Consider the following 12,561-nt stretch of genomic DNA (forward strand, 5'->3'; position numbering starts at 1 on the left):
AATGAAAGTGTTTCCCTAGTGGATGGGCACAGCTCCCCGGAGAGAGGGGACCAGATGACAGTAGCAAGGGACGACACACTGTCTGAAGTCCCAGTGCTTGCCCGGTGGCATTCCATGTGAGTTTTGTAACAAGCATGTATCACCAGCAATATGGTGGCCAATGGAAGGAAGCACACGGTGCCAAGCCCATAGGGATGTTCCTGGTGAGGAATTTAGGGCTGGGGAGGGGGGCCTTCCTGCCCAGGCCCCTGCCCAGTGGGCTCTCTGCTCTGAGCTCTTCCCTATGCCTTTGAATAGGACCCCATACTCAACACTCCCTGGGCCTCCCACCTCCTCACTGCTCTTCCGCATTCCTACCTGAACCCTCTCCTGGCCTCCCCTCTCCCCTTACCCGGTCGTATTCTACTGGGTCCTTCAAGGTCAAGCTCAAGGTTTGCCTCACCCGCGAAACCTCCCTCAGCCCTCCTCGCCCCCGTTCTGTCCGTGAGATGGGAGCAGGGTCAACGGAGTAGCTGCCTTCCGTGGAAACACACATGGTGCCAGCATTCTGCCCTCCCAGTGAAGCCTCAGACTCCTGCCTGTGTCCAGCACTATAGCTGTCCCTCATCATCAGGCCGCCACTCAATAGTATAGGTGCTGGCTTTGACCTTTACCCCAGCAATTCCCCCAGGTATCTGGGGAATGCCCTACAAAATGCAGACCCTTTCTTGGGAGTGTGGGGGATTTGCCAACTAGCCAGCCATGAGTCTGGAGCCCTGGAGCAGGGAGGGGGGCACTCCCAGTGTCACTGAAGGCCAAGCCCTGGGGAGGGAGCAGTTCAGGAGGTTCAGGGAGCTCCGCACACATGGCCTGGGGCAGCTAACCAGTGCGTGTGCACAGCCGCGGGCAGACCTCCCAGCTACCAGGCATCTGCCCCTCTCCCTCCACCAGCTGCCACAAAACAGAGGGCTCTAATCAGGTGTTTCCACCATCACAGCTCCCTTCTGCCAGGGGCGGGGGGGTACTTGGAGGAGCTGGGTTCAAGAGCAGGAAAGGCTCTGGAGCAAGCCAGCAGGGCAGCATATACCTATTACAGGAGGCTGTTCCTCTGCACGCTCAGCTCCCCACTGTACTCCACTTATCCTCCTTCCTAGAGTCCATGGACAACTTTTCATAGACTAATTTCCCAAAGTGGGGAACATGTCTCTGAATGACATTTGTTCTCTCTGGGGTAAAATTAAAGTTATCTGTAGGTGTCACTTCCAAATTCGGTGTGGAAAGGGTCTCTGCACCCTCAGCTGAATTTCCTGGCATTTCCATGGGACCAGTGTGAGTGGGGGGCAAGTGCAGGGCCTTTATCACCTGCCATCTCCTTGTTTTGATTCATTTAGAGGACCTGCTAGTCTGTGATTTCTGGAACGAAGCCTTGCTTCTATCACCGTCATTACCAACACCACCATCATCATCCCGTTATCATCATCATCGTCACCATCCTCCCCACCAGCACACCTTTATCTAAAATGGGGGAAATGGCTGAATCCATTTAACTCTGCGCCTTTAATTCCGACAAGATTTCCATTCCCCTCACTTGCTCTAACACTTTTCTAACCAGCAGGTGTAACAGGTTTTAGAATTTGATTACAGCGCCATCTACTGGGTACCAGACTTCTCATTTTTCTAGGCCTCTCCGGCACATTGGTTTTTGCTCCTTTCTGTTTTTTTCTCCCCTCTCCTCTACTCTTCTCCCAGCGAAATCACCAATTGTTAGTTTGAAAAGGTACCATCAATTAATTCATAAAGGCAAGGCTCTAGTAAAATGACGAAAAGCTTACATCCCTTGCCAATAAATACTTACAAAGACAATGGCCTGCGCTTACCACAATGCATTTCATATAATTATTTCCTGGGATCAATAATCTCATCAGTCGGCTCAGTGATGGGGACATCACAGTAATGAATGGCTGGGTGCCGTGGCCATCAGAAGTGCTGTCCTTAGCCCTGTCACCTCGGAGCTGCCCAAGGGCATGACGGGAATCAGGGCTCGGCTGGCCGCGGGATTAATCATAGTTATCCCAACTCATATTCGTGTAATTTGCCTTCCTTATGCAGCCTGCCCCGAATTGATCAGCATGGATTTCTTGCTGCACAATAGGCCACTCTTGCGGTCTAGAGGAGAGTGGGAAGGACTCCGTGTACGTGGCAGGGAAGGGACAAATCGGATTAGTCACGCTCAGGAAGTAACAAAAACTGAATCACACCAGAACATCGCTGGAGCGTGTTTGTGGAAGCCAGGCTAGGACTTCTCGGGGTCTGTGGGAAGGAGGGATGGTCTGTGTGCTCCTGCAGGATCTGTAGGGCCCAGGCCTTGCCATGTCAGTCCTGGCCACTGGAGGAGCCCGGAGCCAGGCCAGCAGGGGGAGGGGACTTGCCTGCTACCATCCTTTGCTTCCCAGCTTGCTAAGGGGCATTGGCCATACTTTGCCAGAGACCTGTTTACAAAGCCCCGGGCTTTGGGGCCGCGTGGGATGCTGACCACTGTGGACGTTGATGGGGCTTTGTGATCACACTGGAAGGGCTCAAGTCAGACGCAGAACGAGCCAGATCCTTCCATTTGCTATAGCAAAGCCAACAGAACTCCCAAGTTTCTTTTATTTATGTGGAGGTGATGGGTTGTAGAGAAATGTCTGTATCCGTGGAGTATTTCCTTCTCTTAGACAGTTGCCCCTAATTTGGCCCTGACTGGTCCCTTTGGGTAGCTGGATCTCGAGGTTCTCCCCACGTACACCTCCAAGCCTCTGCAGGGACTGATCCCTCTGCCTGGAGCACCCTTCTCTCCAGTCGTTCCCTCCCAGCCGCAGCCCGACTGACTCCCAGCAGTTAGTCTCTCCCTCCTGCCAGTCGCGCTGACCCGGGTCATCTCTGGATGCTGCCCCCTTCTATTTCAGTAACTCAGCCCCTCCCCTTCCCTCCTGAGCCAAGAGACTGGGAGACCCTGCCTCCCCTATGTTGGTACCTTGTTTGTCTGCAGCCTGGCACACGGTCTTCTCGATTGCGGTTTGTTCCTTCATGAACTCACCACGCCGAGTGTGCTGAGCACCTGCTTTGTCCTAAGTGCTGGGGCCGTGGTGAAGAGCAAAGCAGCTGGACCCTGTCCTCACAGAGCATGCAGTCTAATGGGGGAGGCAGGCGTTAATCAGACAGCCCCCCACGTATAAACCACACAAGGAGGTTGGGTCCCGCAGAGGGGTGCCACAAGTACAACAGAAACTGACCTCAGAGATCAGGGGAGGCTTCTTGGAGCAGGTGAGGCTGGACCTGAGTCTGCAGGTGGGGCAGAAGGATAGAATGAAGGTGGGAAGGAAGAGCATGCCAGCAAAGGGAAGAACATGGGAAAGGTGGGCTCATGGAGATTCAGGCAGGCGTGGGTTAAATCGTGTCTCCCCTGTCCCCCGAAAATATGGAGAAGTCCTGACCCCCAGTACCTGTGAATGGGATCTTACTTGGAAATAGGCTCTTCTTAGTTGTAATCAAGTTAATAAGCACTCGTACCGGAGTGGGATGGACCCTTCATCCGGTCTGACTGGTGTCTTGATAGGGTGGAGAGAGGCATCAGGTGCCGACAAGTGATGGGGAAACCACGTGATGATGGAGGCAGAGATTGAAGTGCTGAAGCCGCAAGCCCGGAACCCCAAGGCCTGCCAGTGATCGCCCGAAGCTGGAAGAGGCAGGAAGGGGCGGCTCCCTGGAGCAGGTGGTGCTGGACCTGAGTCTGCAGGCGGGGTGGAGGGAGAGAAAGGATGGGGGTGGGTAGGTGGGCAGGAAGAGCGAGCCGGTCTGAGGAGAGACGAGGGAAGAACAAGAGGGAGGTTGGTGAGGGGCCTGTGGCCAGATCACAGAGTCGGGCTGGGGGCGCTGAAGACGGGTCCCGTATCCTAAGAGCGGGGCGCTTTAGGGAGGCCCCTCTGCTGTGGTGTGGGGGTGTCCTGGAGGGCGGGGAGCGCAGTGGGAGGCTGAGGATGGATGGCTAGAACCGGCGTGGTCGGGGAGGGAAGCGGAGGGTTGGGAGAGGTCAAGGGCGGTGGGTGACCGAGCGAATGAATGAAGGAGAGACTGCAGAGGAAGGGTGGACCGAATGTCGGCAGAAATCCCCTGCGTTGGCAGAGCACAGAGGGGCCGGGCTCTCCTGGGACAGAGGGAGGGTTGTCACGTCTCCCCCTAGACAACGGCCAATCTAAGAATCACCAGCATGGGAGCTACCCCACTATCTTGCGAGAGGTCGAGGGAAGGCTGCCGGGCCGGTCTCAGGGCCTGCCTGGGGTCCCCAGGTGACGACGGAGCTGGTGCTGGAAGCTAGTCCTTGTCCCTTCTAGTGTTTGCTCCTGCTGCCTTCTCCCCACCCCTCTGTTACCTCCTGAGAGAGTCCCTCTCGAATCAGCTTGCGTCAGCCAGAGGCAGCGCCTACCAAAGTGGTTCTGAATTCACTTTCTCTTCTCCATGTTATTTTATCTTGTGGTATTACCCACATCTTGACTCTCAGGTGAAACGGGAGATTTTTTTAAATTTTTTATTGTTATGTTAATCACCACACATGACATCATCAGTTTTCGATGTAGTGTTCCATGAGTCATTGTGTGTGCATGACACCCAGTGCTCCACGCAGAACGTGCCCTCCTCAATACCCATCACCAGGCTAACCCATCCCCCTACCCTCCTCCCCGCTAGAACCCTCAGTTTGTTTTTCAGAGTCCATCGTCTCTCATGGTTCGTCTCCCCCTCCGATTCCCCCCCTTCATTCTTCCCCTCCTGCTATCTTCTTCTTCTTCTTTTTTTTCTTAACATATATTGCATTATTTGTTTCAGAACTACAGATCTGTGATTCAACAGTCTTGCACAATTCACAGCGCTCACCATAGCACATACCCTCCCCAATGTCTGTCACCCAGCCACCCCATCCCTCCCACCCCCCACCACTCCAGCAACCCTCAGTTTGTTTCCTGAGATTAAGAATTGCTCATATCCGTGAGGTCATAGGATACATGTCTTTCTCTGATTGACTTATTTCACTCAGCATAACACCCTCCAGTTCCATCCACGTCGTTGCAAATGGCAAGATCTCATTCCTTTTGATGGCTGCATAATATTCCGTTGTGTATATATACCACCTCTTCTTTATCCATTCATCTGTCGATGGACATCTTGGCTCTTTCCACAGTTTGGCTATTGTGGACATTGCTGCTATAAACATCGGGGTGCACGTACCCCTTCGGATCCCTACATTTGTATCTTCGTGGTAAATACCCAGTGGTGCAATTGCTGGATCGTATGGTAGCTCTGTTTTCAACTGTTTGAGGAACCTCCATACTGTTTTCCAGAGGGGTTGCACCAGCTTGCATTCCCACCAACAGTGTAGGAGGGTTCCCCTTTCTCCACATCCCCGCCAACATCTGTCGTTCCCTGACTTGTTAATTTTAGCCATTCTGACGGGTGTGAGGTGGTATCTCATTGAGGTTTTGATTTGGATTTCCCTGATGCCCAGCGATGTTGAGCACTTTTTCATGTGTCTGTTGGCCATTTGGATGTCTTCTTTGGAAAAATGGCTGTTCACGTCTTCTGTCCATTTCTTGATTGGATTATTTGTTCTTTGGGTGAAACAGGGGAGATTTTAATAAATGCAAAAGGACACAACTAAAAGACACAGAGAGCCCAGTCAGTTGGCCACTGCCTCCCAACAACACCTCGTGGGGTCAGCTCTGGACTGAGCATCTTCAGAACATGGTGTGATCTCATAGAGGAGGCACCCCCCCCTGCCCCAAGTCCTGGCTAGAGGCTCCATGGTGACGGCGGATGGGGAAGTGTGGACGTGGAGCCTGGCCCACTTACATATGAAATAGGAGGCGGGGGGTTGCAGCCTCTGGGCTCAGTCTCGGGCTGTCTTACAGAAGAGTCTCCCCTTTATGGTCAAAAAGGTCTATGGCCTTCAGGGGCAGCCCGGCGGGGTGGGAAGAGACCGTGAGGAGACCCACATTCTGCCTTGGTCCACCACATCCTAGCTGTCTTTTTTGTGCTTCTCTGGGCCTCAGTTTCTCTCTCTCTAAAATGAGGGATTCGACTAAATAATCTATAAGGATATGTTTAACTCTAAAATGGGATGATGTTTATTTTCTACTTTAAAAAAAAAAACAGTGTGTGTGTAATCCTTGCAAATTTGAGTTTTATCTTACAAATGCACAGCTGTAGAGCTCACAGTGTCCTCTGGATTCTGCCTTAGTCCTAGCTGTCAACTGAGAGATGTAATTCTTGTATGGACATGTTAGCAGCGGATGAGGGTCTCTATAGTGCTATAGTGGCTAGGCTTGTGCATGTGTCTGGGGACCTGCTGGGGATCAGATGGTCTAGGCTGGGCTCTCCGGGGTGGTTCAGCTCTGCGTCACAGGCCTCTCCTTCTCCCGGGGCCAATGGGCTAGCCTGGTTCTTATCGTGGTGGTGGCAGAGACACAAAAGGGCAAGCCCAATTACACAAGCACTTTCCAAACCCTTGGCCACATCATGGCTGCTAACACGCGATTGGTCGAAGCAAGGCATTTGGCCAAAACCAAGTCAAGGCCAGGGAGGTGTCCTCTACGTCTTTATTGGGAGGAATTGCAAAGTCACATGGCAAAGGGCATGGACTCAGGGAGGAGCAAAGAATCAGGGCCTTTAATACACTGTATTTTTACCAGTCAGTGGATATATTAATACCATCCCTCATTGCGTATTTGTACTTCCCTTCGCGCAGGGACAACTGTGGTTCTCACCAATATCAATCTCGTTGCAAATATGCTCTAGCCGCAAGGCATCCCCAATACCACCAGAATACTGTCAGAGTTACTCCCAGAAGTACCACCACTAACATACTCACCAAGTTAAGTTGGAAGATTTCTTCATAGCTCTTCTTAGCCTCTGAATATATCACAGTAAGAGTGTAGAATCAGAGAAACAAGTTTAAAAACTACTTGAATTAATTCTTTATTCTGAGTGGTTGATATTCATTTAGATTCACTTGTTTCCATGTGTTTTAGATGACAGGGTTCGTCTGCCTTCGGCTCGGGTCATGATCCCGGGGTCCTGGGATCGAGCCCCGCATCGGGCTCCCTGCTCTGTGGGAGGCCTGCTTCTCCCTCTCCCACTCCTCCTGCTTGTGTTCCCTCTCCTGCTGTGTCTCTGTCAAATAAAGTCTTTAAAAAAAAAAAAAAAACGAAGCACATATGTGTGTGTGTGTATATATGTATGAATTCTACCTTCAGTCTTATATAAAAAGTAACGTGTCATATATACAAAGTTATTATAATCTATATAATAATATATTGTTTTGTATCTTGCTTTTCTTTAACAAAAATTCTGAAAATCGCTCCATGTTTTCCGTAGAGATCTCCCTCATTCCTGTTGATGGTCGTAGAGTGTTCCCTGGAGTGCTCCACGGTGCTCCATGGTATGGAAGTGCCAGAGTGCCTTCACCGGGTGCGTACAGATGTGCGTCTGGTTGAGTTGTATCATCAGGGCATATTTTACTAGTGCTGTGGCTGGGCCTTGGGTAAATGTCAGGTATTGCCACCTGTCCCCTGCCCCCCCCCCCCCCGCCCCGAGCGGGTGTGCAATTTTGTACCTGCATGTGCGGCGAGTGAGGGTGAGCACCAGCCCGGGTTTCATGGGGATGTGTTCCATTAGGAAGATGAAATGGAAGTTTGGCAATTATCCAATGACCTGAAATCCTGTGGCCAGGGAGTTTTCGGTTTCCCAGAGCAGTCCTCATGCGGTGTGGGGTGACTGGCTTGAATTTTCTGTGTAACCACCACAGAATTCCCCCTTCATCAGGGAACGTTCTTTCGTTATTGTGTGTTGCACTGTATCAGGATCCCCGGGCAACTGTCACGAACGGCCGCAAACTTGGTGATTTAAAACAACAGAAATGCGTTCTCACACAGTCCTGGAGGCCAGAATGCTGAAACTTGTCTCATGGGCCTCGATCGAGGTGTGGACAGGGCTGGGGTCCCTCCAGAGGCTCCTGGCGAGGAGCCATTCCTTGGCCCCCTGGCTCCCCCCTGCTGGCCCCCGGCATCCCGTGGCTTGTGGCCATGTCGCTCCTGTCTCTGGCCCTGTGGTCATACTGCCTTCTCTTCTGTGAGCCTCTGTGTAGAGTCTTCCTGCATTTCCTTCATCTGAGGATATGTGTGATTGCATTTGGGGACATGGAAGAATCTGGAATGATCTCCCCATCTCCAGATCCTCAATTGTTTTTAAAGATTTTATTTATTTATTTTGAGAGAGAGAGAGAGAGAGAAAACGTGGGTGGCGGGAGGCACAGAGGGAGAGAGAGAATCTCAAGCAGACTCCACGCTGATGCTGGGCTAGATCTCATGACCCTGAGATCATGACCTGAGCCAAAATCAAGAGTCAGACACTTAAGTGACTGAGCCATCAGGCACCCCACCCCATCTCCAGATCCTTAATCACATCTGTAGAGAGCCTTTTTTTCTTTCCCCCTTCTCTCTGTGTGGCCATTTAAGACAGTATTCACAGGTTCCAGGTGTTAGGGTGTAGATATCTTTGGAGGGGGGCTCATTCAGCCTACCACAAGCATTTTCGATTTGGGAGGGGACAGATCCTGCCATCCCACATGGTGTTCCTGTCACACAGAGCCTCTGCCTCTGCCTCCAGGTTTGGAAGAAGCCCTGGGAGAATGATGCTAGGGAGAGATGCCCATCTCCAGAACCAGCACCGTCCTAGGCGCTGACAGACTGACCAGTGGGCCCCCTGCCACTAAATAGCTTGGTGCTAGGAAGTGTCTCCTGGCTTCGAGGGGAAGCTGGAAGAGTGGCTTCTATGCAGTCAGACAAGCCTGCACCTGATGGTGGCCTCTGATATACACAGGCTCTGTGAACCTGGGATATTTCTGATCTTCCCTGAGCCTTGATGTCTTTTTCTTGATGTTTTGTAAACGGGAAAATCCTAGCAACTGGATAACATTTGTAAGACACAAATCACTCCATAGTACTTGAGATGCAAGGAATATTTCATTTCTTTGTTTCTGCATCAAATCCTGCCTCTTGTCCACTTGGCAAGAATTCTCCACTGGTCACCTTGGGGCACCTTCTCCTTCTGGGGAGATTCCAGAGCATAAGAAACCCAAGAAAGGGGAGGTGAGGCCATTCTGGTCACCACCCGATAAGCCCCCTGCCCAGGTGCCATTGGATGTTTCCTGGGTGGCTATGCTCCTTCTGTGCCCCGGGGCCGGTGCACCCTGGCAGCAAGGCCAAGCACATGGGCACCTGGCTGCAACGGGGCCCTGATGGCAGCCCCCTTCCCAGCTCAGTTCTCCCAGTGCACTGCATGGGGGGTGGGGGTGGGGGCAGAGTCCCCAGGGCACTGCGTGTGGGGTGGGGTGCAAATGTCCTCCTCTTACTGAACCCTCAAAGTGCATCCTGCCCCAGTCAAAGCAGGCCTGCCCTCATCCCCTCGTCTTTCTCTGGGGCCCAGACTCTCTCCCACCCTGGCCCCCAGGGGTGACCAGAGAAACTCCCGTGGGCTATTCAGAAACAAGGCTGTTCAGGGTCAGGTGGCCTCAGAGGACATCCTGACAAGCTCTATTCTTTTCAGAGATTCAAACCCTAAAGCCTACACCCTAGCCCACCCTGCGGGGAGTAAGGAAAGATCAAACTCTAAATAAATCTGGCCCACCTGGGGGCGGGGTGGGCACAGGGAAGAAAATTCCTTTTATTCCCGAGACGTTATAACAAAGAAAGAAGAAGAAACAAGGAGCCTTTCAGTGGTGTGGGATGTGGTGGGTGTTCGGTATGGGCGATCTCTCTCCCGCAACCCCCAGCCTGCCCCCCCGCAGCCCCCACCCTGCCCCACTGTAGTTCTGTCCAGGGCCACAGTCCATGGCTGACACAGAATGACACGAAGGCCTGCAGCCAGTCCCTGACAGTGACGGCGGTGGTAGGGGGCTGGTGTTAGTTTCAGCCCATGGGGACTTCCTGGAGGAGGCAGCGGATGGGGGTGCAAGTCGAATCCACAGAGAAGAAATGGCTCCATTCTTGGAGATCATTCGGGAGGACTGAGCAGCCCTGGGACCGTGGCCTTTGGGGACACACAGTCAGCCTTGGGAAAGAACCTCACCCACTCTCCAGGAGGCCCTCGCTTTGGCCCCATGGAGACAAGACAGGTCGAGTGCAGTCCCGTGGAAACAGACCAGGAGGATCGGAGGCACCTGGCTCAGCATGCCACCTGGAAGGATAGCATTTTGTGATAGTAGCCACACTTCTTGCCCTGGCATCTTCTGCCTCCTTCATCCCCTTCCCCAGTAGAGGCAGCAGAAGGGCACAAAGTCAGATCATTAGCTTGGGATTTCCAGCAGCTGAGGTCTGAGCTCAGGAAGATCTTTGAGAGAATGTAAATCAACCAAAGCCAGTTTTCCCTACCCTGTGGCTGGATCCCTTTTGGGGGGATTGAGGGAGGAAGGGAGAGAGGGGCTTTGGCACTGGTGGGGAGGGAAGGGTCCCCTCCCCAGACTTGGAGCCTGAGAGCACCTCCCATTCCCCTGGGGTCAGGACCCAGAATAGCCCTTCACCCATCTGGGGGCCAGCGCTGAGGGGCAGAAAAGGCCAGGCACAGGGTGTCTTGGCCCAGGGAGTTAGAGGGGACCCAGAGGCACAGGAGTGGCCAGCTGGCTCTGGGTGCTGAAGAGGAGCTGTGGGCTGGAGTGCTGGAAGGGAAGGGGGGAGAGACCCCCATCATGAGGTGGGAGGTAGGGGCACAGGAGGGTCCTCCATGGGCCAACAGGAGTGGTTCAGGAGCAAGACCAGCAGGGAATGAGGACATCACTGGCCTTGTGGGGAGATGACAGGGGCGTGACACGTTCTCAGCCACATGTAAGCCCAGCCCAGTCCCATGCTGGGGCTAAACCAGCCCTGAGTTGGCTACAAATGAGTTTCGGGGAAAGGGGGACTCGAGATAGAAACTAGGTTCCCTTATGTTAACGCAAGTTACATTTCTTCCTTACCTGGCTTTGGGGCCTGAAGCATCTCCCTGCTACAGCAGAGTCTAGGATTCCTAATCACGAGATTTTTACAGCTCAATTTTTCTAGCAGAGAATTAATTCACTTTCAAAGCCACCTGCTTTTGGCCACTTAATTTTTGAAGAACCGGGAGAGGTTACAGACACACATACTCACAACCACATCCCCCCGCCCCCCGCAACATTATTTTCTGCAGAAAGAGGCACTGCTCACTTGCTTACAGCGTTTCAAAAAGTGTGACATTCTCATTTGACAATAAGTGCAAAAGGAGGGATGTTTGAAAATTATTTTCCTATACCCAGTTATTCTTGCAAGCCTTTCCATGGGCTTGGGGGTACTGGGGGGGTGGAGAATAATCTTCTATTCTACTGCGCCTTCTTATCTAGTGCAGCTCTGAAACACCAGCCCATAAGAAGAGAGGTAGAAATATATATATATGATACATATATCGTATATATATAATTATTATATATAGAATTTACACATTTATATATATAAAATTTATTTGTTACTCAGAGAAAAATTTAGTAATAATGTAGCTGACATGTATTGCACACGTCCTGTGGCTGGGCCCCCTGCTTTACAAAGCGGGCTTCCTGTAACCCTCCAGACAAGCCCATGGGGTCATGGCCATGATGTTTGGCTGTGCACTGCTCTGTCTCAGGCCTGAGCTAGGGGCTAAGGATGCTGAAACAGAAGGACGCAGTCTGTGCCCTGCAGGAGCTCGGAGTTCAACAAGCAGGGGTAAGCCCATCTCCCTGCCCCTGCCGGACGGGCCAGGAAATTACTCCATGGGCATCGTTCAAGGCTGTGAAGACAGAGAGAAGGGAGCGTTTCGTTCTGCCTGGCAGGAAGGCTTCCTGCAGGAGATGGCGCCCGAATTGGCATGAAGGGATGACTAGGAGTGTGTCAGCATGAACGGCTGTCAGCAAGATGGCCAGTCCTTTTATACAAATCCACCAGGACCCACTACCTGCTCACAATTCTCAAGTCAGCCATTGGCTGGTTGCTGCTGCCAGACTGGGCTCGCTTGGTCCCTCTGCGTGGGATGCTCTCTCCCCCTCGTCCTCCAAAGCTTGGCTACACGCCAGCTGGCTGGGCTGCTATTTCTTCTCACACCTTCTGTACCTCCAGCCGGGGAGGGCCGCTGAAGGAGTGAAGGATTGAATGAATGAATGAATGAATGAATGCACAATTAGCCAACAGCAAGTGGCCCCCCAAAGAAACATAAGCCAGAACAAGGAGGCCTTGGAGGCTGTTTACCTAGTCTCTTTTAAGTGTTTTTAGTTGCTTGAGACACTTACTTTGTGCTGCAAATATACAGAAGGTTGCAGAAGGTTGCAGCAAAGCTTGGCTCATTGTGATGGGCAGAAGTCACGAGCTGGTGTCCTTGGAGCTGGACACCCCTGGGTTTGCATCCCAGTGTGGCCTCCTGGAGGAAAGCTACAGGAGAAGGGGGTGGAGGTGTCCTGGAGGTGACACATGCCCTTCTCCAAAGAGAGGAGGGAGGGGAGGAACAGAACAGACT

The sequence above is a fragment of the Zalophus californianus genome, chromosome 15 (genome assembly GCF_009762305.2).
Source record: "Zalophus californianus isolate mZalCal1 chromosome 15, mZalCal1.pri.v2, whole genome shotgun sequence".
Taxonomy (NCBI): Eukaryota; Metazoa; Chordata; class Mammalia; order Carnivora; family Otariidae; genus Zalophus; species Zalophus californianus.